This window comes from Mus musculus, chromosome 5, assembly GCF_000001635.26.
Source record: "Mus musculus strain C57BL/6J chromosome 5, GRCm38.p6 C57BL/6J".
NCBI classification, from domain to species: domain Eukaryota; kingdom Metazoa; phylum Chordata; class Mammalia; order Rodentia; family Muridae; genus Mus; species Mus musculus.
In genome coordinates, this window is record NC_000071.6 from 75124042 (window position 1) to 75147319 (window position 23278).

A 23278-nucleotide genomic window follows, 5' to 3' on the forward strand; every position below is an offset into this window, starting at 1 on the left:
GATACATTCTACAGACAGTAGCTTCTAGAATATTCCACAGACAGGATTATGGGTTTCAAAAAACAAAAGACCACAGCAAGGGCAGCGAACAGAGTAGAGGTAGCAACAACAGTGGGGCCATCCAGGTCTGGGACTGAGGCCTTTCTCCCAAGCATTGCAGATTGGGTCCTCTATCTGCAAACCCTGGGGGGTCTCACGCATTCTTCCAACCCTAATCATGCTAGCCTGAGGTTGGCAGGAAGGGGCGGGCCTAAGGAGGGCAGAGAGTGTTTGGGCTGAGGAGGCTTCACCTCTTTAGGTTTTGATCATTTTCCTTCTCTGTATATAGAGCAATCATGATTACCTGGTAGCTAGCTTCAGGGGTAAGGATGAGGGAGAGTAAACCAATGGCAGGCCCAGAGCACCCAGCCCATGTCTTGTAGGAGATAAGAGTTTCGTGAACTCTGGTCAGGCCTTTAAACACACAGGTCACTCTAATACTTAAGTCAGGGCCTTTGTACATACAGGTCACTCTTACTCGGAAGTCTATTGAGGGAGGTTCTGGGGACTGGGAGCCCCTTGAAGTGGGGGACTGCTCATTCTTCCAGATCTTCATTTCCACCAAGGAACAGGAACCATGGAGGTCAAATGGCCAAACCAATGCAGGAACGGGAAACACGCAGCACTGTGTGGTCTCACAAACCGTAATTAAGGGAGGCTCTTATGTTAGGTGGGCCTGGACATGAGGGTTTATTTTTGTAAAATTGACACAAACTAAAGTCAAACAGAAAGAAGAAACCTCAGTTGAGCCTCCTGTGGTGGTCTGAATGAGAATATTCTTGCTGGGGGAGGTATGTCACTGGGGGCAGGCTCTGAGGTTTCACAAAGCCCAGGTGACCCTGTCATCTCAGGTATACCGTTCTGCCTCTTACCCATTAAGATGTACACTCTCTCCAGGTGTGGTGCACAGACTAATTCAAGCACTCAGAGAGGCAGAGGCAGAGGCAGAGGCAGAGGCAGAGGCAGAGGCAGAGGCAGAGGCAGAGGCAGAGGCAGAGGCAGAGGCAGAGGCAGAGGCAGAGGCAGGCAGATCTCAGTGAGGTGGAGGCTAGCCTAGTCTACAAAGTGAGTTTCAGGACAGCCAGGGTTACACAGAGAAACCCTGTCTCAAAAGCAGGCAAGCAAGGAAGCATATAAAGAAACAATGTGGGGGCTGGCGAGATGGCTCAGCGGGTAAGAGCACTGACTGCTCTTCCAGAGGTCCTGAGTTCAAATCCCAGCAACCACATGGTGGCTCACAACCATTTGTTATGAGATCTGATGCCTTCTTCAGGGATGTCTGAAGACAACTACAGTGTACTTATGTATAATAATAAATAAATCTTTGAGCGAGAGCAAGCAGAGTTGAGCGGAGTTGACCAGAGCCAGCAGGGCCAACCTGAGTGAGCAGATGTCCTAAAAAAACAAACAAACAAAACAAAACAAAACAAACAAACAAACAAACAAACAAAACCAATGTAAACCCTTAAGCAGGGGTGTGGTGGCACAAAGCTTTAATTCCAGCACTCAGAAAGCAGAGACAGGCAGATTTGTCTACATAGTGAGTTCCAGTTGTCTACACAGTGAGTTCCAGTCCAGCCAGAGCTGTGTAGAAAGACCCTGTCTCAACAAACAAACAAACAAACAAACAAGCGAATGAATGAATGAACAAACAAATGTAAACTTTCCACTGCTGCTCCAGCGCCATGCCTGGAAATGATGGTCGTGAATTCTAATCTTCTGTAACCATGAGCCTCCAATTAAATGCTTTCTTTTTTTTTTTTTTAATGCTTTCTTTTATAACTTGCCATCCTAGCACCGATTTGTTGCTTGACTAGACATGATGATCAAGACAACTTTTATAAAAGAAAACATTTAATTGGGACTAGCCTACACGTTCAGAGGTTTGTTTAGTCCATTATCACCATGATGGGGAGCATGGCGGTACCCCTGCTGGAGCTGAGAGCTACATCCTGATCTGCAAGCCAAGAAAGATAGACACTGGGCTTGACATTGGCTTTTGAAACCTCAAAACCAACTTCCTGTAGCAGACTTCCTCAAACAAGGCCACACCTTCTAATCCTTTTAATCCTTTCACATAGTGTCATTCCCTGATGACTAAGTATTTGAATATATGAGCCTATGGGGGGGGGGCATTTTTATTTAAGCCACCACAATGGCCTTAGGCATGGTGTCTTGTTACAGCAATAGAATAGATCAGATTGATCTGTGGGTATGTATGCCTATGGGGACTTTTCTTTGATGTGTGATTGATATGAGAGGGTCTAGCCCATTGTGGGCAGTGCTACTCCTGGGGGTGGGCCCAAGTTAAATAAGAAGATGAGCTGTGGGGAACAAGCCAGTGAGCATCTCACCTTCATGGTTTCTGACTCTGCCTGCTTGAGCTAATTCCACAACTTCCCTCAATGATGGCCTATACGACTGGAATGTGTAAGCAGAATAAAGCCCATTTTCCCTGGTTGCTTTCGCTCATGGTGTTTATCACAGCAACAGAAAGCAGACCAGGGCACGAGGCTAAAGAAGACATGGTTTCTGAAACAAGAGCTGGGTGTGGTAGGAAGGGGAGATGGAGGTTAGGATAGATTTTGGTTACTTGAGACCAAACCTCAAAACAAAAGAACAACAAAAATGGGGGTGGGGGTGAAAGGAGGAGAGAAAAGCCACCCAGAAATGAAGAGAATGGAAATCTGAAAACCAAATATGAGGGCTGTTGAGATGGCTCAGGGACAGCAAGTTCCATCCTGGAGAATGGTGGAAAGAGAATGAGTTACCTGCAAGCTGTTCTTTGATCTCTACACACGTGCTGTGCAGCAACTCTCTGTCTCTGCCTGCCTGCCTGTCTATCTGTCTGTCTGTCTGTCTGTCTGTCTCTCTCTCTCACACACACACAGGTGTAAAGACATAATTAGGTTGGGCATGGTGGATTATGTCTTTGATCCAGCATTCATGAGACAGAGGCAGGAAGATCTCTGTGAGCTCAAAGCAGTGAGTGAGATTTGGCCTAGGAAAAAAAAAGTAAAGAAAATATGACCCAGATTGTGACTTATTTTTACTAGAAATTCATTCTCGGCTTGTCTCTGCTGGGATCCTGGCTGATGCGTGTTTGCTGGGGTTGACTGGATTATTTAATTGCTGTTTTCTGTCTTTAACTGCTGTGATTACAACTCAAGTAGTGGATGTCTCTGGCACTATACAAATAATAATTATTTTAATTATGGTCTAACCTGTATGATATAAGCTAACGATGTAGCCAATGGCAATTGTGTACGTGCACTCTTAGAGTGGTGAAGAAATGTCCCATTGTGAAGGTTCAAAGCGATCTCCCTCCGTGCTCACAGTAATTTTAGAATTCTAACACCAAGAGGCACAAAGCCACACCACTCCCTGCAGGCTCGCTGAAAGCAGTGGCTTCTAAATGGTCCATGATCGAAGTCTGCTGCATTTAGATGACGTAAACATTTAATTTCATTGAACTGCTTTCTCTCTGGTGCTATAAAAGGCAGATATATGTCTCCTCTGCCCCCTTTTTTCAGGTTTCTTGTAAAAATATGAAAGTACTTTGTAGTTTTAAGTGGGAGTGAGACAAGGTGCACAGCTAAGTTCCTGCATTTAGCAGTATAAGATATCACCACTGACCGCCCCTTATATCTAAATGAACATTTGATGCCTATGACTCTCTCCAAGCAGTTTTCAGCTTAAATTTTAATTTTGCTTTTGAGGCAGGTTCTCATGTAGACCAAGCGAGCCTCCCACTTGATTTATAGCAAGGTTCAAGACATACTGGCAAATGCCTTCAACTCCTGAGCCTCTTGCCCCGACATTTTAAGTATTAGGATTACAGCCATCACACTTTCTAAATAACCCCACAAGAGTCATACCACATCTTATAGACCCCTATGAACTCAGCAAGCATTATCATTTTACCTGAAGCATGTGGGAGAGCGACATTAGACACTGGGTGTGGGCAGAGAATGGTTGGAGGGAGCCTGTCCATAGCATATGGAGATGAACACAGGGCAGGTTGCCAAAGAATAGAATTCTAATAATTTGGTCTAAAGATGTTCTTGCTTGCTTTCTTCTTTTGAACCAGGGCTTGTCTCACATCTCCAAGACAGCCGTAAACTCCCTGTGTGCAGAGGATGACTTGCGACTCCCGATCCTCCGTGCTTTCCCATCCCAAGTGCTGGGATTAAAGGCCTGTACCACATCCACTGGCTTTAAAGGTGACAATTGGCTTTTAGTTTTTTTTAAAAAATCACATATGTGAGTGTGCGTGTGTGTGCATGCACGCACACACACAGGGCATACTCATGGAGGTCTGAGGACAGCTTGTGGGAGTAAATTCTCTCCTACAGCCTCATATGTTCCTCAGATTGAATTCGGATCAGGCTTGGCATTGAGCGCTTTTAGATGTTGAGCCCTCTTGCTGGCTCTGCTTCCTGTCTTTTTAGAGACAAGGTTTCACGTGATCCAACCCGACTTTGAACTTGTTATGTAGCCAAGGATGGCCTTGAACGTCTGATCCTCCTGCTTCTACTTTTTGGATTATTGCTGGCTGCTACCACCTGTTACTGACTTTAGTTTTCCTGATAGAATTGAACACCATATTATTTCAGGAAATAAAATTTCCAAGGAGCCAAGCAGAGGAAACTGGCTTTGTAGACAGAAAAAGGGAGAAGAACACAGAAACTACACAAAGGGTAGATCTGTTGCTTAGAAGTCACAGTCCTTAAGACACAGACAGCAAGAGAGGCAACAGAAGGGTAACTGATTGGTTAGAGCTGGGGTTCTTAGTATTCCTAGTGTTGTGACCCTTTAATACAGTTCCTCGTGGTGGGGTGACACTCCCCCTCCCCCCAATCCACAAAATTATTTTTGTTACTACTTCATAAGTTCCTACTTCATAACTGGGTGCTGTTATGAATCACAGTGTGAATATCTGATATGCAGAATATCTGATATGGGACCCCCGTGGAAGGGTCATTTGACCCGCAAAGTGGTCACAATCTACAGGTCGAGGACCACTGGATTAAAGTCACATTACCTTTTATAATGAGCAACATAGACGAAATATTATCAATACAGATTGAACCGATCTCTCTGAGAAATTTGGCTGCTGTCTTTTAAACAAACTAGAAGGTCATAGTTTGGCTTTAAGTTGATGTTGGGACTTTAGCACGAATGACAGTGATAGACGGGGATGGACCAGGATGTCGAAGATCGTGCCGGGGATTGGACTCAGGATCTGCACAAGCGGAGCCAGCACTACACCAGTAAGCTCTGACGCCAAACTCCCCCACTTCCTTTTAAGGTCCAGTTCCTCTGTAGCCCAGGCTGACCTTAAACTTGACATTCTCCTGCCTCTCTTCTCCCAGTGCCAGGGTTACAGTTACGAGTCCGCATCCCTGGCCCTCCATTTTGATATCTGTGCCCTTAGTGTAGGGGCCTCTTGGGAAACAATCCCCTCCTGGAGTTTTTGTTTAGCAAAAGAAACAAGGTGGGTCCCAGTACAACAGAAGAGCATGTGCTGAGGGGTGTGCTGAGCCGTGGGCTGAACGGTGTGCTAGGTATGGTGTGTTTCCTCACACGATGTCAGGTTTCTACAGAGGATGAACCTGTGGACAGCAGATGGACTCCAGCCACCACTGTCTGACCGGGAACGAACACTCCTGACAGCCACATTGTTCCCCGTGGTTTAGGGATGGCAGTTGTACAGATAAAAGCCACAGAGAACTGCTGTGGAGGTGCCCCAGCTGGGACGGTGGACTCTGAGAAATGGCAGGCTGTTGAATTTTGAAGGCATAGTTTAAAAAGATGTCACACAAGGAAGAGCAGTATCCTGAAGGCCTTGCCCTGTCCCCAGATTCCTGCCAGACCTGAAGTAAACCTCTGCTCTGGGCTCCTTCCGGGGCTATAGTCAGACTCCGTCGCAGCCCTTAGTAAATTCAACATCTCTGCCTCCTCCTCCTCCTCCTCCTCCTCCTTCTTCTTCTTCTTTTTTTTTTTTGTTTGTTTGTTTGGTTGGTTTTTTTTCGAGACAGGGTTTTTCTGTATAGCCCTGGCTGTCCTGGATCTCACTTTGTAGATCAGGCTGGCCTCGAACTCAGAAATCCGCCTGCTTCTGCCTCCCGAGTGCTGGGATTAAAGGCTTTCGCCACCACAGCCCGGCTACATCTCTGCCTTCTTATCTGTGGCTTTGTCTGTTAAATGGTTTTTGTTTTGTTTTGGTTTGGTTTTCTATCATGTTGGTGCAGACTTGTGATCCCAACATTTGGGAGACCGGAGCAGGGAGTCCAGCCTGACCACTTTGAGAGACTCTGTTTAAAACAACAACTCCAAAAAGAAACTAGAGAGAGCACACATTAGCAGCTTGACAACATACCTAAAAGCTTTAGAACAAAAGGAAGCAAATTTACCCAAGAGGAGTAGAAGGCAGGAAATAATCAAACTCAGGGGTGAAATCAACCAAGTGGAAACAAGAAGAACTATTCAAAGAATCAACCAATCAAGGAGCTGGTTCTTTGAGAAAATCAACAAGATAGATAAACCCTTAGCCAGACTCACTAGATGGCACAGGGAAAGCATCCTAATTAACAAAATCAGAAATGAAAAGGGAGACATAACAACAGATCCTGAAGAAATCCAAAACACCATCAGATCCTTCTACAAAAGGCTATACTCAACAAAACTGGAAAACCTGGATGAAATGGACAAGTTTCTAGACAGATACCAGGTACCAAAGCTAAATCAAGATCAGGTTAATGATCTCAACAGTCCTATATCCCCTAAAGAAATAGAAGCAGTCATTAATAGTCTCCCAGCCAAAAAAAGCCCAGGACCAGATGGGTTTAGTGTAGAGTTCTATCAGACCTTCAAAGAAGACCTAATTCCAGTTCTTCACAAACTATTCCACAAAATAGAAACGGAAGGTACTCTACCCAATTCATTCTATGAAGCCACAATTACTCTGATACCAAAACCACAAAAAGACCCAACAAAGATAGAGAACTTCAGACCAATTTCCCTTATGAATATCGATGCAAAAATCCTCAATAAAGTTCTTGCTAACCGAATCCAAGAACACATCAAAACAATCATCCATCCTGACCAAGTAGGTTTCATGCCAGGGATGCAGGGATGGTTCAATATACGGAAATCCATCAATGTAATCCAGTATATAAACAAACTAAAAGACAAAAACCACATGATCATCTCGTTAGATGCTGAGAAAGCATTTGACAAAATCCAACACCCATTCATGATAAAAGTCTTGGAAAGATCAGGAATTCAAGGCTCATACCTAAACATGATAAAAGCAATCTACAGCAAACCAACAGCCAACATCAAAGTAAATGGTGAGAAGCTGGAAGCAATCCCACTAAAATCAGGGACTAGACAAGGCTGTCCACTCTCGCCCTACCTATTCAACATTGTACTTGAAGTCCTAGCCAGAGCAATTAGACAACAAAAGGAGATCAAGGGGATACAAATTGGAAAGGAAGAAGTCAAAATATCACTTTTTGCAGATGATATGATAGTATATATAAGTGACCCTAAAAATTCCACCAGAGAACTCCTAAGCCTGATAAACAGCTTCAATGAAGTAGCTGGATATAAAATTAACTCAAACAAGTCAATGGCCTTTCTGTACACAAAGAATAAACAGGCTGAGAAAGAAATTAGGGAAACAACACCCTTCTCAATAGTCACAAATAATATAAAATACCTTGGTGTGACTCTAACTAAGGAAGTGAAAGATCTGTATGATAAGAACTTCAAGTCTCTAAAGAAAGAAATTAAAGAAGATCTCAGAAGATGGAAAGATCTCCCATGCTCATGGATTGGCAGGATCAACATTGTAAAAATGGCTATCTTGCCAAAAGCAATCTACAGATTCAATGCAATCCCCATCAAAATTCCAACTCAATTCTTCAACGAATTAGAAAGGGCAATCAGCATATTCATCTGGAATAACAAAAAACCTAGGATAGCAAAAACTCTTCTTAAGGATAAAAGAACCTCTGGTGGAATCACCATGCCGGACCTAAAACTGTACTACAGAGCAATTGTGATCAAAACTGCATGGTACTGGTATAGTGACAGACAAGTAGACCAATGGAACAGAATTGAAGACCCAGAGATGAATCCACACACCTATGGTCACTTGATCTTTGACAAGGGAGCTAAAACCATCCAGTGGAAAAAAGACAGCATTTTCAACAAATGGTGCTGGCACAACTGGCGGTTATCATGTAGAAGAATGCGAATTGATCCATTTCTATGGCCTTGTACTAAGGTCAAATCTAAGTGGATTAAGGAACTCCACATAAAACCAGAGACACTGAAACTTATAGAGGAAAAAGTAGGGAAAAGCCTCGAAGATATGGGTACAGGGGAAAAATTCCTGAATAGAACAGCAATGACTTGTGCTGTAAGATCAAGAATCGATAAATGGGACCTCATAAAATTGCAAAGCTTCTGCAAAGCAAAAGACACCGTCAATAAGACAAAAAGGCCACCAACAGATTGGGAAAGGATCTTTATCTATCCCAAATCGGATAGGGGACTAATATCCAATATATATAAAGAACTCAAGAAGGTGGACTCCAGAAAATCAAATAACCCCATTAAAAAATGGGGCTCAGAGCTGAACAAAGAATTCTCACCTGAGGAATACCGAATGGCAGAGAAGCACCTGAAAAAATGTTCAACATCCTTAATCATCAGGGAAATGCAAATAAAAACAACACTGAGATTCCACTTCACTCCAGTCAGAATGGCAAAGATCAAAAACTCAGGTGACAGCAGATGCTGGCGAGGATGTGGAGAAAGGGGAACACTCCTCCATTGTTGGTGGGATTGCAAGCTTGTACAACCACTCTGGAAATCAGTCTGGCGGTTCCTCAGAAAATTGGACATAGTACTACCGGAGGATCCAGCAATACCTCTCCTGGGCATATATCCAGAATATGTCCCAACCGGTAAGAAGAACACATGTTCCACTATGTTCATAGCAGCCTTGTTTATAATAGCCAGAAGCTGGAAAGAACCCAGATGCCCCTCAACAGAGGAATGGATACAGAAAATGTGGTACATTTACACAATGGAATACTACTCAGCTATTAAAAAAATGAATTTATGAAATTCCTAGGCAAATGGATGGACCTGGAGGGCATCATCCTGAGTGAGGTAACCCAAACACAAAGGAACTCGCACAATATGTACTCACTGATAAGTGGATATTAGCCCAGAAACTTAGGATACCCAAGATATAAGATACAACTTGCCAAACGCATGAAATTCAAGAAGAACGAAGACCAAAGTGTGGACACTTTACCCTTTCTTAGAAATGGGAACAAAACACCTATGGAAGGAGTTACAGAGACAAAATTTGGAGCTGAGACGAAAGGATGGACCATCTAGTGATTGCCATATGCAGGGATCCATCCCATAATCAGCTTCCAAATGCTGACACCATTGCATACACTAGCAAGATTTTGCTGAAAGGACCCAGATATAGCTGTCTCTTGTGAGACTATGCCGGGGCCTAGCAAACACAGAAGTGGATGATCACAGTCAGCTATTGCATGGGTCACACGGCCCCCAATGGAGGAGCTAGAGAAATTACCTGAGGAGCTAAAGCGAACTGCAACCTTATAGGTGGAACAACAATATGAACTAACCAGTACCCGGGAGCTCTTGTCTTTAGCTGCATATGTATCAAAAGATGGCCTAGTCGGCCATCACTGCAAAGAGAGGCCCGTTGGACTTGCAAACTTTATATGCCCCAGTACAGGGGAACGCCAGGGCCAAAAAGGGGGAGTGGGTGGGTAGGAGATTGGGGGGGTGGGTATGGGGGACCTTTGGGATAGCATTGAAAATGTAAATGAGGAAAATACCTAATAAAAACAACAACAACAACAACAACAATAGACGAAACCAAACAAAGTCCCACACAATCTTCCCCAACCCAAAGCAAAACAAAAAACAAAGACACCACCACCACCACAAACAAACAAACAAACAAACAAACAAAAACAGTCCAGACCTGTAGTGGCAGAGCAGAGGCCTTAGGTTCAATCCCCAACACAAACAGAACATCCCTAACCAAAAGAAAATGAAAATACATTTAAGCCAGGCATGGTAGTCACACATGAAATCCCAGCACTCGGGAGGCAGCAGGGCAATTGCTGTAAATTTAAGGTCAGTTTGGGAGACAGAATGAGATTCTGTTTTACACAAACAAACAAACATGCATTAGCTTGCTTGCTTCCCCCCTCCCCCCTCCTCTCTTCTGAGACAGGGTCTTTCTGTGAAGTCTAGGTTGCCTTGAGAAACCCTCTAACCTCTGCCCCCTGATCTGGAGCTAAAGGCCTGAGCCACCACCTCTGCCTATTTTCCTTCTTTGAGAACAGAGACCAGCTCGACACCAACACTGCCACACCTGGAGCACCCAGGAGACCCTCAAATGTTCTGATATGACTGCACAAACGAATCATTTTTCTGAAACCAGATATTTTATACAAGAAAAGTATTACATTCAGTTTAAAATATCAGCAGCCCTGCCAAAATGCACGTTTTTATAGTGCTAAGGTATGCTGAACTTTTGGCTCCTGATTTGAAACACACTTTAGTAGCTAACTCAGGAGGATTCCCCCGGAGCCTGGAGAAATCTCTTAAAGGTGCAAACCTCGGAGGCTGAGCGCTCCATGTGAAGCCAAGGATGAGATGATGAGGCCCTGCTCTTTTCTCATTCCATATTCCTCCCGACTTGATTTTACACAGGGGACACCTGTTAGCCTGGCAGGAAGCGTCAGCCCGGGTTCCTGGAAGCTGCAGTTGGACTGGGCAGCCAACAAAGGGGATGACGCTGTGCTGGAGAGGGTTCAGATACCTAAGAAAAACACAAAATGGCCCATGCCTGATTGTGACCCCACTCTCAAAAATCTCAGGCCTAGTGTCATGCAGAGCACCTTTAATCCTAGCACTCAGGCAGAGGCAGAGGCAGAGGCAGAGAGGCAGAGGCAGAGGCAGAGGCAGAGGCAGAGGCAGAGGCAGAGGCAGAGGCAGAGGCAGAGGCAGAGGCAGAGCCAGAGCCAGAGCCAGAGCCAGAGCCAGAGCCAGAGCCAGAGAGGCAGAGGCAGAATCTCTGAGTTCGAGGCCAGCCTGGCCTATAAAGGGAGTTCTGGGACAGCTAGAAGTATGTGGTGAGAGCCTGTTTGTTTGCTTGCTTGCTTTTTTCTTGGTTTTTTGGAGGGAGGGGTTGTTTGTTTTTGTTTGTTTATCTGTTTGTTTTCTCAAGACAGGGTTTCACTGTGTAGCCCTGGCTCTCCTGGAAGCTATGTAGACCAGGTGGCCTTGAACTCAGAGGCCTACCTGTCTCTGCCTCCTGAGTGCTGACATGAAAGGTGTGTGCCACCACCATCTGTTGGGACTCTGTTGCCTGCCTGTGGATCCTGTTCCCCTAAATGGACTGCTTTGTCTGGCCTCAGTGAGAGAGGATGTGTCTCTTCCTGCAGGGACCTGATGTGCCTGGGATAGCGGGGTGGGGGTGGGGCTCTCCCTCCTAGAAGGAGAAGGGGAGGGAGGAGCTGGTACTGGGGTGGGGTGGGGTGGGGTGGGGTGGGGTGATGGTTCTGTATGAGGAGGTACTGGGAGGAGAGGGGGAGTTGATATTGGGAAGTAAAGTGACTAAATTAAAAAAAAGAAAACTCTAATAAAACTGTCCTCAGAGCAAAGTGTATGTACACACACACACACATAAACACACACACACACACCCCAAAGATCTACAGAGGGTCCCTGGTCTGTTTCCAGAGGGGAAGGTACAGGTCTGAATAAGGAGAATGTCCCTGACAGTGGTTCTGGACAGATGTTATGAAGATGCACACTCCAGTACCACATCCAATGCAGTGAAAGTAGTCACAAGACAATGTTTTGTTTTTTTTAATGAGAATGGGAGACTAGCTCAGTCGGCATACATAATCCTTTTTAATCAATTAATATAGGTATATAGAAAATTATTCATCAGTGTGGAGATGAGAACGTACAAACATTTAATTTAACTAAGAGGCTATGTAAAAGAGTCTAATATTTCTGAGCAAAGTAAAGTATTTTTAAATGTTCACGTCTATTTTTTACTGTTCAGTTTTGTTCTTTTTTTTTTTTTTTTTTTTTTTTTTTTTGAGACAGCTTTGCTATGTAGTCCTCAACTATTTTCTTTCACTGGATGAGATTAGTTTTATCAGTAAAGAAAGACATAGAAAGAACTACTAAGGATGAATGATATTTAGTTTATGCTTATTCTCTGCCATTCACTGTATAATAACATAATCAATACCTAAGTCAACAGAATAAAAATATAATCCTATCTTATTGAACATACTTTAAAAAAAACCACAAGCAAATAAAAGCTTCATGTTTTATTTATATATAATATATAAAAGATATATACAAAAGGAGATATATAATACTATATACTATATATAGTATACATATGTGTATATATATTGTATACATATGTTTATATATTGTATACATATGTATTGTATACATGTGTATACATATGTATTATATACATGTGTATATATTGTATACATGGTATACATATATATATATATATATATATATATATATATATATGAGAGAGACAGACAGACAGACAGACAGACAGAGAGACACAGACAGAGGTAGGGGGGAGAGAAGGCTTTCAAGTTGTAATAAATGGTCTTCCTTTTTCCCCCTAGCCACAGAAAATACATTTCAGGGTGGAAAAAATGAAAGGACTCAGACAGAGTGCCTATAGCTCTGCCATCCTAAGCCAGCTCCCTGGACAGCAGAAAGTGTCCAGCCAGATAAGGTGTTTTCTTTCAGCCATGTTGGCTAATGCATTTAATACCAGCAAAGGCAGGTGTATCTCTAAGTTTGAGGCCTGGTCTACAGGCCAGCCTGGGCTACACAGAGAAACCCAGTCTAGACAAACTAAAAGTACCCAGAACTCTGTGGTCTCTCCCTTTCTCTCCTACCCTCTGAGCTCTGAAGTTAACAAGGAGTCCCATTACCGCACTAACATCAGCCCTAGGCCTGCTCTCTTCTCTCAGCCAGAAAATGTAAAGTTCCCGCCTCTTCCCCTTTAGTCACAGAGTGTTATAATGGAGATTTTTTTTCAAGGTTGAATGTGGGGGGATAGGGGACAGGGGGAGATAAAAACCACCATCCAGGAAACACAAAAGATAAGAATTAACTACAATGATAAAAAGGGCTCAGGAGGGGCTGGTGAGATGGCTCAGTGGGTAAGAGCACCCGACTGCTCTTCCAAAGGTCTGAAGTTCAAATCCCAGCAACCACATGGTGGCTCACAACCACCTGTAATGAGATCTGATGACCTCTTCAGGTGCGTCTGAAGACAGCTACAATGTATTTACATATAATTAATAAAAAACAAACAAACAAAAACAAAAAGGGCTCAGGAGGCAGTGAGTTTGGCACAGAGCTTGCCTATCACACAGGGAGCCCTGTGTTCCATCCCGGGCACTACACGTGTGGTGTACACTGTAACCACAGTACTCCATTGTGGGAGGCAGGAGAATCAAAAGTTAAAAAACTAGTGAGTTCTAGGACAGCTTGGGCCACCTGAGGTCCTATCTTAAACCAACAAACACAGGTGTGACGACTCCTGACTTTAAACCAAACATCTGGGAAACCAGTACCACACCTGGAGGGCTATGAGGCGAGGTGGGGAACCGAAAGCCACTGTTTTGGACTAAGCTCTTAGATAGAAAAAAAAAAAATAATCCAACTGGATTCTCTGTAGTTAAAGTCATCAAGGAGAAACTGCACAGTCTATGGGGCTCTCTGAGATTAGAGATAGGGCCTCAGTTCCCAAACAGACGGTCTGAACGAAGCCCCTGCTTTGATCTGCACACAAAAGAAGTGACCTGAAATAACATGGCGGTGGCTAATCAGGTATTTCCCATTGTTCTCTGCTTGTCCCTATCTTAGCAGGAAAGTGACTTTGAAATGACCGCTCTGTTTTTTGTTTTTTTTGTTTTTTTTTTTTTTTCCATGTTAACTTTTGCTTTCTCCGAGCTTGGATGTCTATAAAGTCAACTCACTTGCTATAGCTATTTGGATTTGATTCTACTGTGGAGAGTAAGGCTGACTGAGATCATAGCACTAGTTTAGTGTGATGTCCCATTTGACGAGTGTTTTCTGAGTTGTCTGGGTTCTGATCCAGACAGTAGGCTACTGAGAGACTGTTGGCAAAACTCCAGGGCAGGGCTAGATAGCGTGCCAACCACTGTACACGGTAGTCTTGGTGGCCTCTGGCAACAGTTCTAGAACTAACTTGATTTTGTGATCATAGGGTGGGCCACTCACAGGCGGGCACAGGGCTGTAGGAGCTGAAGTTTAGCAGGGTTGTCCACAGTTTGGTGGAGTGACTGGCACACCGAAGAAGAGTAGATTTAAGCAAAGCAGTAGGAGGCTGTGACCACTGAATGGGCAAGGGAGGCAGAGGGCCTGAAATGAGGGCCTGGGGACTCACTAGTTGGAAAGAAAGAATAGGTGGTATCAGGATTCAGGAAGTGAGTCAGAATGTATATGGAGGGTGCCTGTGGCATAGAACCTGTGCGAGGGAGGTGGACCAGCAAGGGGCCTTGATATTTGACAGCAATAACTTACAAATGCAGGACTAGAAACAGGCTGAGACCAGAGAATGGGATTGGCTGGTTTCTTTGACCTGGTAAGAGCCCACATTCTCCTTCCAGTAAGAGTCCTTGTTGTTCAAGCCAATCAACGATCTGTTTCATTTATTTGTACAATAATGGCTGACATCCCACCCAACCTCCAAACCTCTAGGGTTTTTACTATGTAGCCCAGGTTTGCCTTGTGTTCTTCTGAGGAGTGCTGGGATTATAGGTAGATGTCCACAGTCTTCTCCTGCCCTCCTTCTTTCTCTTCCTTCCTTCTCTTTCTTTTTTCCTTCCTTCTCTTTCTTCCCTTTCTTTCTTCTTTCCTTTCTTCCCTTCCTTTCTTCCTTCCTTCTCTTTCTTTTTTCCTTCCTTCCTTCCTTCTCTTTCTTCCCTTTCTTTCTTCTTTCCTTTCTTCCCTTCCTTCCTTACTTTCTTCCTTCCTTCTCTTTCTTTTTTCCTTCCTTCCTTCTCTTTCTTTCCTTCTCTTTCTTTCCTTCCTTCCTTCCTTCCTTCCTTCCTTCCTTCCTTCCTTCCTTCCTTCCTTCCTTCCTTCCTCCTTCCCTCCCTTGGTTTCATACATACAGCCCAGCCTGGCCCCAAACTCTCAGAGATTCTCCTGTCTCAGTCTCCTGATTGTGCTGATTGCAGGTGTATGTTACCACAGCCAGAGAATGGTTATTTTCTTAACAACCAGATTTTAAAGTTTTGGGAAACAGCTTTGCATTTCTGTTATCATTATGTTATCATTATGTTTCTGGTCAGTTTCCCTAGAGTTTTACCATAGCCTTTGAGTAACTTAACACCAGAAAGTAGGTTCTGGGTGATAGAGGCCCAAGGGAGGGGAGAAAAGGCAGATTCCACTTCCGAGTTCCTTGATGATGTTCCTCTTGTGCCCACAGAAGTCATTTCCAATGGTGAAAACTGTGTCGATGCCTCTGGGAGAGCCTTCTGCTGAGAGGAGAAAGACCTTGTTGGAGGAGGAAGGACCCTGTTCCCCATCACTTCTAGGGATGGCTGCTTCAGTAACCATCCATGTCTGTGTGTGGATTGGCATTTCTGTGAGGATGTGAGGTGTGTTGGATGAATGAAAAGGGTGGGCGGAGCTGTAGCAGCAGCAGATCTGTCCGTGGGGTGTGGAGCAGGAGGAAAACGGAGCTGAAGGGGAGTGAGTGACTGACCCCACACACAGGTCATTGAGCTGTGGATTTAGAAAGCATCAGTATAGCTGAGACATTTGTTTTTCACTGAACCTTTGACTAATGCACAGGCCCAGGAGGTATCCTTCTTCTGCAAAGTGTATATGGTTGCACATGGGACCTAAAGATGAGCTGTTCGCCCAGTAGCTTTGGAGTGACCTTTGTAATGCCTGGGGAAGGAAGGAAGGTCTGTGTGTTTTATAATTTTATTTATTTATTTATTTAGAGATCCTGGGGATTCACCCCAGGGCTTGCTGGAGAAACACTCTACATATCCAAGCCGGTTTTATTGTTGGCTTTAGGAGAAGCAAACAGTCTTTAGAGAGATAAGATAACCTTCCAGAGAGCCTGAAGTTGGAATGGTCTCTCGTTTGGAGCCATGCGGAACCTCACCTGGATGCTGAGGACGGAACTTGAACACACAGTTAGAAAGCACATGGACTCCGAGGGCAGAGCAAAGGCACAGTGTGGATTTCTCTGGGCAACAGGCTAGATGTCAGGTTAAAACATGAATTACAGATTTTTTTCTTTTAACTTACACTAATAGCAGTGATACATGGTAGATTTGTCGAATCTAAATCTGTCACTGAAGAATTCAGGAGATTGACATGAATCCCTTAAAAATGTTTATTTAATGTGTGTGTGTGCACATGAGCAGGCCTCCGAACGTGTGGTAAGAGGACGTCTTTATGGGGTTGGTTCTTTCCTTACCTTTCCTTGGATTTCAGGGACTGAGCCAGCGTTTCGAGGCTTGCTGGACAGGCACCTATAGCCTCCGAGTCATTTTACCTCCCCACCCCCACCCCAGACTACAGGAGCCTTAGACAGAGTTATTTTAGTCATTAATTATGTTTCATGCATGCAACTCTCTATCTCACAGAGAGTGGGAATAAATCTCCAATATACTCTTATGCATTCTTACCAGTGAAAACTTGCCTTTGCATAGCATTTAAGGGGAAATGGAGACAGATTCTCTCCTCTGAGTTTCAGTGCTCAGAGCACTCTCTGCTGGCAAGCTCTCTTACAGGGAAGGTGCGCAGATAGCCCAAAACCTAGGATACCCAAGATATAAGATACAATTTCCTAAACACATGAAACTCAAGAAAAATGAAGACTGAAGTGTGGACACTATGCCCCTCCTTAGAAGTGGGAACAAAACACCCCGGAGCTCTTGACTCTAGCTGCATATGTATCAAAAGATGGCCTAGTCGGCCATCACTGGAAAGAGAGGCCCATTGGACACACAAACTTTATATGCCCCAGTACAGGGGAACGCCAGGGCCAAAAAGGGGGAGTGGGTGGGTATGGGGGACTTTTGGTATAGCATTGGAAATGTAAATGAGCTAAATACCTAATAAAAAATGGAAAGAAAAAAAAAAGTCACAGAAAGAGAGATTGCTGAGAAAAAAGTACATGGGTGTGTGGAGCTGAGTGTCCATTCTAATTAAAATGATAATTCCAAGATTCGCAAGAAGAGTAATGAGGTAAACAACTAGAAATGTGGTGAACAGGGCCACTTTTTTGACAGGGTTATTAGTAATCCCTAAGAAAATGAATTTATCCACAGAGGAGCAGTTTCCCCTATCCATTCTTCTTTTTTCTTATGTAAAATTTAAATGATATTTTCAAAACTAGGTGGATGCATTCTTAATTATCTGTAAAAAAGAGAATAATTTATTGCATGGATTTTCTCTCAAAAATCTACAGTCACATTACTCTATAAGTAGATCTTTAAGACGTTAATCATTATAAAACGTATGTAATCGTGTGAAGGTTCAGTTGTTATGATTAGTGACATCCATGTATCATTGTATAAAATGTAACTATTTATATTTTCAACATGTTTGATGCTCCCTGAATTTTTCAAGCATATTTCTGATTTACTGAATTTTTACTTGAGCTTCAATGTATGCAGATTGAGTAGCAATTATACAGGTACTAAGCTCTACCATAAAAGATTAGATCTTTTCATATTTAAAAATATTCACCTGAACAAAATATTAGTTATAAGTACTCAGATTCTCCAAACTCCTGAGTGGTTGGAAGAACATTTGTTAGTTCAGGAAGCAAAAAAAAAAAAAAAAAAAAAAAAAAAAGGGGAAATGGATTAGTGTGAGGGCCAAGGGTACAGCCTGTAGCCATCACAGTCATGGTTAACATTGACCCAAATACAACGTAGTCCCGAATTGTCACATTTGGACATTTGAGTCTTTTGAGTGTGACCAGTGTCTGGTATTATGATCACCTAGCAAGACGTCAATCTTGGCCTGGGATGTATCTTAGTTGGTAAAGTGGTTGTATGGTACCGTGAATTGACCTTTTTGCTTCTAAGTGACAAACTCATGATAATATTAATATCAATTTTCCATAGAGCCATCATGGGGAAGAATTCGATAAGATATTATCTTTGCTAATGATTCTAGGTGTGTTTTTTTTTTTTTTACAATATCTATGTATACTGTAGTGTCTTCAGACACACCAGAAGAGGGTGTCAGATCTCATTACGGGTGATTGTGAGCCACTATGTGGTTGCTGGGATTTGAACTCAGGACCTTCAGAAGAGCAGTCAGTGCTTCTAACTGCTGGACCATCTCTCCAGCCCTTATTTTGGTCTAAAGTATTTGTTTGTCTGTTCATTTTAGTCAGGTCTCTATCTTTTTTGGCTGACCTGGAACTCTCTATGTAGACCAGTCTGGCCTCAAACTTACAGAGATCTATCTGTCTTTGCATCCTTGGGGCTAGGATTTAAGACACATGCCACCATGCTCAGCCCTTAACATTGTTTTTTTTTTTTTTTTTTTTATTGTTTTGTGTGGTTTTTGTTTGTTTGTTTGTTTATTTTTGTGAGTGAGGGTGGTGCATGCAAGCTACTACAATAATAGTTTCTGGAAGTTCGAGGGCAACTTGTTGGTTCTGTCCAAGTCATAGACTTGATTGATATAGCAAGCCCCTTTGCTGGCTGGGCTATCTCGCAGCAGCCACTCTAGAAGGAAGTGTATGATTACTGCCTTCCACCCAGCTCCAGAATCTGGAATTTTGCTCAAGTGTTCCTTCCTTGAGGAGCCCCACTCTGGAAAAGATGACACCATAGGTAGTTTTTCTTAGCATCATGGACCGAGTGAAGCTCCCACGACTTCGGGTGGTTTCATAGCCAAGGCTGCGGCAGAGCCTAGCAGAGGGAGGGCTGGAAGTTCTCATCGCTCTCTCATCCAGCACTGAGATCTCACCAACTTTCCTTAGCGTACGGAGGATGACTCCAAACAGTTTCACCTTGAGGTGTAACCTCAGGTTTGCTGAGGGCTAACATCGAACTGGACGGTCTGCTAGGAGCGAGGCTTAGGCACGGGTGGGTAGATGTGACTAAATTCTCTCTGGAAGATTGGTTTCAAGCAACGGGTTGTGAACGCGTTAGGGTGAATTTAGATTCTGACCTGGCCTCTTGTGCCCTCTAGTGGTCTAAAACCTCAGAACTTGTCACTCAACCAAGGTTGTTCCCGCCCCCCCCCCCCCCCATGGCTAAATCGCTATAACCTTTTAGCCATCTGTTGCATAGTGAATTCAGTTCATAACTACGCTTACAACACAGTAAAGCAATTAACTAAACACACACAATAAGAGACCTGACACATCTTGTGGGGTCTTTGAAAGGTCTTCGGTGTCTTATTTTGTGGTGTGCAAACCCAATAAGCTGTAAGTCCTTAGTGGATAATTGAAACGATGCTCGAATCAGAGGCAGTCCCTCTCTCATTGTCAGTCTGTGAAAGATTAGCTCGCGAAGAAGAACAACAGCATGCAGGCCTGTTATCTGGTGAGATAGTGCCACTCCCCGTGATGACGGTAAAGCCTCAGATTTGAGGGAGCCACCGGTTTAAAGTCTCAGTTTTGTTCAGATTCCAAGATAGCAGCCAACCTGGAGGTGCGTGTGGGGGTTATCTCTTGAACAATGTCAGCTTCTTAGAGGAGTGTGTTCAATATCATAACATCACAGTCCTTTGGGGGCGCTGCAATCCTTTTTCAGGACGGAGATTACAGCGCTGTCTCCACACTACCATAAACAGGCACACCCATGTAACCTACAAGCTATGAATGACTTAAGAACAAGAGCAAATGTAGCTCTCTCTCTCTCTCTCTCTCACACACACACACACAAAGAGAGAGAGAGAGAGAGAGAGAGAGAGAGAGAGAGAGAGAGAGAGAGAGAGAATGTGTGTAGAGCTCACGATGTTGGAGCTTTGAGCATGCTGGGTAAACACCCTACCATCGAGTTTACCCCTACCTCGAAAGCAGCACCTAGCCCCGGGATTGCTCAGAGCTCTAGCTATCACCTTCAAGGAAAATTTTGTAACTCTGGTTGCCCATGGTGGCTTCAAGCACCTGGTGGCCTCATAGTGCTGTTCACACCTGCTGTTTAGTTAGGGCCTAGTTTGTTTTCTGTCTGTCTCCCCAGCCCAAAGCTAAGCCTCGGTATGGCAGCTGTCTGTCCATGACAGCATCATTGAGTCTATCACAGTTCTCACCCAGGAGGTGTTAAATAAGCATTTGCCAACTTCAACAGCCCCTTGGGGTAGATGCTGGAGGAGGCAGGCCAAAGGCAAGGGTGATTTCCATTCTTATACTAAGTGGCACAGAAAGGCAGGTGCTTGAAGACTCAGAGGCAGCCACTCAGAAGGCTGAGCTGTGCACCCACAGAAAGGAGCGAGCTCTTTGCATCTCTCCAGCTCCCACTACCCTTTCAAAGAAAGTAAATGCCTTGAGGTTCTAGAGCGGCTGTTAGAAAAGACTGCGGCTGTCTGGCTGTCTGTGAAGACAGAGAAGGATGGTTGTGCCTGTAAAGCTGACTGACGGTGTGACTCTGAGGCTGGCAGAGCCCTTATTAAGCGTGCAGAGACTCTGGGTTAGAACCCAGCACCTCATAAACAACAAGCAAACTGGAACTGCTTTTTGATCCTGTTACATGCCTGTAGACTCACAGCTCTACTTAGGAGTCTAAAGAAGGCTGCTTGAGCTAAGGAACCAAAGCAGCAGCAGCAGGAGAGAGAGAGAGAGAGAGAGAGAAAGAGAGAGAGAGAGAGAGAGAGAGAGAGAGAGAGAGAGAGAGAGAGAGAGAGAGATTATGGACATTATGTTATCTCTTCTGCTTACTTACTTTCCAAAGATAAAGATGCATCGGCACAATGGTGTGTGCCTGGTGATCTCTGGCCTTAGGAGGTCACTGAAATCAGAAGTTGGAGGTCAGTCTGGTGTACTACTAAGCCCCTGTCCAAGGAAGGAAAAGAAAAGAAAAGAAAAGAAAAGGAGAGGAGAGGAGAGGAGAGGAGAGGAGAGGAGAGGAGAGGAGAGGAGAGGAGAGGAGAGGAGAGGAGAGGAGAGGAGAGGAAAGGAAAGGAAAGGAAAGGAAAGGAAAGGAAAGGAAAGGAAAGGAAAGGAAAGGAAAGGAAAGGGAAAAGAAAAGAAGAGAAAAGAGAAGTCAAACCAGCAAACAACTCCTCCCACTTAAACAACCACAAGGGAACCAGAACAGAGAAAAGAAAGACAGTGTGGACCAGCAGAGGGCCAGCAAGCATGATCTCAAAGCTGTAAAACTGCAGAAAGCTTGACTGAGCACAGGGCAGAGCAGCATCCTGGGCCAGGCCTTTTTGTGGGGCTGCAGCGCTCTCATCTCCAGTTATTTTTGTTTGTTTTTTGAGTGAATGAGTGAGGTTGTATCTGGAGTTACAGTGAGTAAATGTCTTAGCGGTTAGGATCAAGTGGTGCTGCAACAGAAAACTCCAGAAGGAGGTTTTGTTATTGTTGTTGTTTTGTTTTTGTTTTTGTTTTTGTTTTTTTGTTTGTTTTTTTGTTTTTTTGGTTTTTTTTGAGACAGGGTTTCTCTTTATAGCCCTAGCTGTCCTGGAACTCACTTTGTAGACCAGGCTGGCCTCGAACTCAGAAATCTGCCTGCCTCTGCCTCCCGAGTGCTGGGATTAAAGGTGTGCGCAGAAGGAGGGTCTTAAGATGTTTGTGTCTGCCACATTTTAGGTCTGGGTGGGCTTGGGGCTTTAACAGTCAAGGGTCCTTCTAATTTACTGTACCATAGAGGTCTGTTCAAATTCTCAAGGTGGCCTCAGTCCATGGAGATTTGGAAACCTTGAGTCACATTTTTGTTTTGTTTTGTTTTTCACAGGCAGGAAAAAAAAAAATCTGAGTAAAGTGTACCATCTACTTTAAAGGACACCCAATTTCACTCTCAACACACCCTATTGGCTGTAACTGTTCTTCAGGACCAGATCTAACTGGAAGAGACCTTGAAAAGAAGATAGGAGGAAACACACAAACACCTGAACCGCCAGAAACTATTACTGGGGAAGAGAAAAAGGAGGTTACTAGAGAAAAATATGCAACCTTTGTTCCTGGAACCAGGCATCTAACTTTCTATCCTAGAAAGATAGATAACCTATTCTGTCCCTCCAGGGGGTGGGTGTGGCAGTCAGAAAGCTAGAACTCAGTAATTTTAGGATGAAGATCTCATAAAACCCTGCTGTGGGCCAGTGGGTGATCAAATGATATGTTTACATTTTTATTTTCAGATTTACCCTTAAATGTCCATTTAAAAATAGGTGTGAAGGAGAAGCAATCTCATTTTCCAGTTATGTAATAGCTAACGTGTTCCTATTTCATAGAATTGTCAGTTACTAACAGATAAGTCCAGCTGGGACTTTATCTGAACCTGGGTAGGAAGTACAGACTTCAGTCATATTCAAATGATATCTCATTGTCTGGATCTTGAATATTCAGGAGATAAAGATTCTTGGTTCTTCCTGTATCTTCTTAGAAATAGAATTCCACCTCCCCAGGATTGTCCAAAATTCTACCTTAGATTTTCCTGTAATGTTATTTTGTCTCCTAAGCTTTCTTAAATATATCCTGTGTAAATGTGACTTCATCTGGGCTGGGGGCTAGAGAAGGGGTTTAGAGGTTAGGAGTAGTGGCTGCTCTTCCAGAGGGCCCAGGTTCAAGTCCCAGCACTCACCAGGTGTATTGTAACCATCTGTAATTCCAGTTCCGGGGGTGGGGGTGGGGATCCGATGCTTTCTTCTGGCCTCTGTCTGCACCAGGCATGCAGGTAGTGCATGCAGCAGATAAAACTTCCATACACATAAAAATAAAGAAAATCTTTTTAAAAACTGTCTTCATCATGTTCCTTCTCAAATTTGCTTCTGGCTGACCCCTCCCCAGCTGAATAAAAAGGTACCAGGTGACCTAAGCCAGGGTGACCCCTCCCTCAGGTCTCACACCCAGCCAGTGAGTGCAATGCCTGCGACTTGCTCTCTGAAGGTTCTCACTGCCAGAGGTATTTCCTCTTTGCTGGCT

At 43.9% G+C, this 23278-nt stretch overlaps 1 long non-coding RNA gene and 1 pseudogene across 1 annotated transcript in view; one reads left to right on the forward strand and one right to left on the reverse strand.

Annotated features, from left to right (window-relative positions):
* The window catches only part of Gm19583 (predicted gene, 19583), a 36787-nt gene extending 13721 nt beyond the window's left edge, over positions 1 to 23066 (forward strand). The window contains exons 2-4 of the long non-coding RNA NR_045792.1: positions 4130 to 4262; positions 15632 to 15803; positions 22092 to 23066. This is a non-coding gene — a long non-coding RNA (predicted gene, 19583). The remainder of the gene's footprint in view (positions 1 to 4129; positions 4263 to 15631; positions 15804 to 22091) is intronic.
* Olfr1401-ps1 (olfactory receptor 1401, pseudogene 1) lies at positions 17308 to 17517 on the reverse strand (annotated as a pseudogene).
* Positions 23067 to 23278: the final 212 nt, after the last annotated feature.